This window comes from Echinops telfairi, unplaced genomic scaffold, assembly GCF_000313985.2.
Source record: "Echinops telfairi isolate 266 unplaced genomic scaffold, ASM31398v2 ScPeMD7_443;HRSCAF=831, whole genome shotgun sequence".
Taxonomy (NCBI): Eukaryota; Metazoa; Chordata; class Mammalia; order Afrosoricida; family Tenrecidae; genus Echinops; species Echinops telfairi.
In genome coordinates this window covers 79,976,332-79,981,470 of record NW_022104341.1, presented here as the reverse complement: position 1 = coordinate 79,981,470, position 5,139 = coordinate 79,976,332, and the positions used below count along the sequence as shown (strand labels likewise).

The 5,139-nt window shown below is 44.2% G+C and overlaps 1 long non-coding RNA gene across 1 annotated transcript; it reads right to left on the bottom strand.

Annotated features, from left to right (window-relative positions):
• Positions 1 to 1,520: 1,520 nt before the first annotated feature.
• LOC123521897 lies at positions 1,521 to 4,784 on the bottom strand. The gene is made up of 2 exons (XR_006680241.1): positions 4,202 to 4,784; positions 1,521 to 2,058 (listed from the first exon to the last, which is right to left on the bottom strand). It is a non-coding gene; the product is annotated as an uncharacterized LOC123521897 (long non-coding RNA).
• Positions 4,785 to 5,139: the final 355 nt, after the last annotated feature.

The window sequence follows — 5,139 nt, the reverse complement described above, 5'->3', positions numbered from 1 at the left end:
CTTGCTTGGTGGCTCTTATTCTTCTCTCCCATGAACTTCTCTCATTTGTAAGAGCAACCTCTCCTTGTGCCTGTCCTAACATTGTATGTAGGAAGCAAGCAACTTGTGTTTTAGATGCACAGATGAGCAGAGATTTTTGTTGGAATTTGAACTAGAAATTAGTTTAAGACTTTGGGAATTTTATGATGGGGTAAAATGGTATTGCATCTGGCAAGGACATGGATTTGGAAGGGTGGGCATAGTAGGGGATATCATTGATTTGATTGCACCCCCTGAACCCAAATATGTGGCAACCTGGCAGGGCCATGATTCTTAGTGGTCTGGCAGTTACATAATGATGTTATAACTCTCATATGTGATCAGGTAATCAGTTGTAAGGGGATTAGAGTGGTGGAATGAAATTCCTTTTCTCAGGCCACAGCCCTGATCCAATGTAAAGAGCTTCCTTGAAGTGTGCCCTGCATTACCTTTTATCTTAGAAGAAGTAAAAAGACAGAGAAGTGAGTAGAGAAGGACGGACCAAGAAAGATGAACTTGGAGCAGTGTGTGTCCTTTGGACTCAGGGTCCTAGTGCTGAGAAACTCCTAGACCCAGAGGAAGAGTGATGGCAAGATATGAAGATCTCCACGGAACTCTAGGCCCTTAGATACGAAAAGGAACTCAGGATGTTCCCCAACAGAGAGAGAAAGACTTCCCCTAGAACTGGTGCACTGAATAAAGAGAGGACACCTTTTTTCGGTTACATTCACTCGTGGTATTTCTGTTATAGCAGATAGCTAAGACACCCCACTTCGCAACATATACACATACCTACCTTATTTGAACTTTCAGAGGTCAGGATGGAGGGCATGTGACTCGTTGCCCTTCATTGTCCCCATGGGCTCAGAACCAAGCTTTACAAAATGTGATGCAAAATAAACACTGCTGGACTTTACTTTCTTTCTTTTTTCTTAAATTTTAATTTTACCCTTTTATTTTAAGCTTATGTCCTCCTCCTCCAGATGGAGTTCTCCCATCTGGTTACAGAAACTGGATCACTGGAAAGAGAAATCTTAGGATGCTGGAATTTCAGGAACGTTTCCAGGATGCCAAGAAAAGCAGCTCTGCGATGAACCAATGGCATCATGATGGCAGATCTGGGAAATACATCTAACTCGGTGTGAGTCCCAATTGCATAGGCTCACAGATATGTTAAGGTCATCTAGCGTAGTCCACAATTTTGCAGGTGCAGATGCTGAGACCATGGGAGGAGAAGGACAAGTTGGTGGCAAAAACAAGGCTGGAACTGAGGACAACTGTGTCACCCCACTCTGAGCCAGTGCCAGGTCTCAGCTGCCTGCGCCCTTCTGGGGGTCATCTGACATGCTAGCTTTGCCTTATCAACAGGAAGAAAAGATGACAGTGGGCAGTTCCTCCTGACCAAGCATCAATCATGGCCCACATAAATATTTTCCCAGCCTCTGCATGACCAAAATCTTGTTGGCTATACTCCAGAAGACAGTAAATAATACAGACGACTGTTTGCTTCCTGACCACGTTCGTGGGTATATTTTCTGACAATTATGGGTTTTGGAGCAGACATTGGGGAGACCTTAAGAAGGGCAGTAAGCCAAGCCCTTGCTGGACTCTGCTGACACTTCTGGTAAGGACGGAAGTATCAATGGGGTCTTGATGTCAATGCACTTCAATGGAAGATTACTTTCACTCAGTCTGAAAGTCTTTCAACTGGGGCCAGGAATTAGTTTTAGGAATTAGGGTGGGGTGACTTTAGAAACCCAGGAACTAAAAGTTAGAGGAAATCAGCTCAAATATGGTAACTTGGATGAACTTGACCAAAGTCACGTTGGGATCTTGGCAGGTAGGTTGGTGGGAAAGTGAAGTGTAGTGTTGGAGCGGCAAGCCTCAGGCCATCAGAGTGACCAACATTGGCGCGCTAAGTTCAGGAGAGAGGGGGTGTCCATGGTCCATCTGTTCGGATGTCTCATCCAGGGCCTCTGACTAATGGTGACACTGGGCATCTTAGGAAGCATGTACCATCCTGGAATCAGGACTTCAATCCTAAATTTGAGGAAGTGAGAATGGAGTAGAGGTCAGAAAATGTCTAGAAAGAGTGATATGGCAGACAACGTTGGAGTCAATGAACCTGATACCCAGTTTAGGAAAACAAGATAAATTCTAGGTCTCACCCTTTGATGGTCCTCATTTTGCTTTCATTTGGGAGGATGGATTCAGAGATGAGTAAATCTGAGTGTGCAGGATGAATGAAGGTCTTCACTGTGTATGTTCTTGTCAGGGTGGGAGGAAGGACCAGGCAGGCATTAAGGCAAAGGTCCAGCCTCATGTTGCCGAAGGATAAACACACTGGGTCTCGATGCATATGGGGATGTGCTCTCCTTAACAAAGACCTTGCCTAAACTTCACAATGTGTCTACTGGAGCCAAATGTCACAGTATCCTGACTTTCAGTCCCCAGTCCTATGTGACTGCCTTTGATAACCTAAGAGAGATAAGGAGGGATCTGTCTCTGAAGGGGTCAAGGTATGGGACTTTTCCTAGTTTCTGATAACCACTTATAAACTTGTTCCTATGCACGTCATGTTCTATATATTTAATATAATGGTGGGATCATACAGTAACTATCCTTTTGAGTCTGACGTATCTCACTCAACAAAATGTTTCCAAGGATCATCTATATCATAGCATTTGCCAGAGCTTTATTTCTGTTTTTGGCTGAATAGTATTCCAATGCATGTATATACACAATATTTTGTATATTCGGTCGTCTGTTGATGGGCGTTTGGGTTGCTTCCATGGTTTAGCTATTGTGAATAATGTTGCAATGAACATTGATGTACAAGTATTTGTGTAAATCCCTACTTACACAAAAGTAGTTTGGGTCTATACATAGAGGTGGAATAGGCTGTAAATCTTTTTGAGAGCAGGCAGCCTTAGTCTCCCACAGAGTGGCTGGTGGGTTTGACCCATTGACCTTGCATTTGCAACTCAAAGCTTATATGGTTCCCAAATATTTTCTCCTATTCTTAGGTTGCTTTTCTATGTTCTTGGGAAAGTTCTTTGATGCGCTGGCCAAATTTCTTAACACTTCTGGGTCTCATTTTTCTCATGTGAAATGGTTATTGCAAGGCAGAAACAAAACAATGTGCGTAACGTGCCAAGTTCAGTTTCTGGCACCAAGTAGATGCTCGTTAAGGGATCATTAGGTTATCTAGTTTGAAGCAGTAAGACCTGGTTCTAGTCTTGGGTGGGTGTCTTGGAGTAGCTACGACTTGCAGTTATTTTTCTCTATACCATGGGGGAAAGCATGCCCACTTCACTAGATTTTTGGAAGGCTTCAATGAGAGGATTGCACGAACTCCCAATCTCCTACTCTTTGTTGTCCGGTTTAAGGTAAATTGCCTCATGGTAAATGCTTAGAAAAATAGCAGCCCTCCCTTGACATCCTAATGGCTGCAAAGGTCTCTGATCCTGGTCTAGAAGCCTGGTGCAGTCCACGCTCCTTCTGTCGTCTCCTCTCAAGTCAAGCCTCCTTCCCGCCCACCCGCACCACCCTGGCCTCTTAGAGGGCCTTTCTCCCGAGGTCTCACTAGCTGCAGCCCAGTCTCTCTCCAGCAGAGGGATTTATATACGATAGAAACCTGACCAGCTTATTCCCCTGCTCAAATCCTCTCATGGCTCCTGAGAATTAATTCAACCTCTTGTTTATGTGTTCGGTTGGCAAGGTTCCTGTCCACAAGCAGCTCTCGGGAGAAAGAGGGGGTGTTCTACTCGGTGACCAATTACAGCTTCAGAAACTCCCAGGACCGGTTCTACCCTGTCTCATCGGGTCACTATGAGTCGGAGCTGGTTGATTCGGTCACGGCATCCAGGACACTCGATATTCTAGACTGGCTGACCTATTTGCTTTGTTTCCCCCAACTCTTCCCCACAGCCTGGTTAGAATAAGCAGAGACAAATTAATTTAAATTTGTATTTTAACACATTTTTATTAGGAAGAGCCTCTAAAAATTAAAACCAAACTCACTGCCATCCAGTCGATACCAACTCATAGTGACCCCATAAGGCGGGCTCGAACTGCCCCTATGAGTTTCTGGGACTGCATTTCTTTACTGGAGTAGAAAGCCTGGTCTTTCTCCTGCCCTGTCTTTCTCCTGTGGAGTGCCTGATGGTTTTGAACTACTGACCTTTCGGTTTGCAGTCCAACACGTAACCGCTGGGCCATCAGGGCTCCTATTAGAACGAGCAGATGCATCTTCCAGTCCTTGTCCTGTTGCAGGCTGACGTGCTGTCTACTGTCTTTGTTTTGTGTTCCCCTTCTGGGGTTTTGTTTCCCTTCTCAAATGTTTAGGGTGAGACTAGAGGATCTCACAAGGTCCTTAAGGAACAAGCCTTTTAAACAAAATTTGATGCCTTTAGGGATCAGGGGAATTCCTAGACAGTGCAAATGGCTAATATACTCAGCTGCTAATGTGAAGTTTGGAGGTTTGAGCCAACCCAGAAGCACCTTGGAAGAAAGTCCTGGAGATCTTTTTCTGAACAAAATCAACCACTGAAAATTCTATGGAGCTTAGTTCTACTCAGACATGCATGCAATCACCATGAGTTGGAACTGAATCAACAAGAATTTTTTTAAAAATTCCCCTAATATGACCAAGAATTCCTTCTTTCCCTTATGACACACATATGCACAGGCAAGTACACAGATTCCCATGCACTGACATGCTAATCTTCCCTAATTGGTTATAAGTACTCGTACCCCATACACACACACACACTCACACACTCGCACTTATAACACCCATTTCCTCATACACTGAAAGATTCTCACTTTCTTATACACACCCACCCACATAAAAAGACTTGTCTGTCTAGTTCACTGCTGAATCTCCAGTAAGTAGATAGAGCCCCTAGTAAGCACTCAGACTGAATTTGTAGCATAAATGAATAAATGGGCATACATGTACACACACACACATATACAAACTAGCACTGGCATTCACACACATCACACGAATCTGTTTGAAGGGCACAGATACATTGGACACATCCAGCACACTCATTTTCACCCACATGCCCACATTTTAGACTATCTTCAGGGTCCGTTTAGGAACTCACTGAGGGG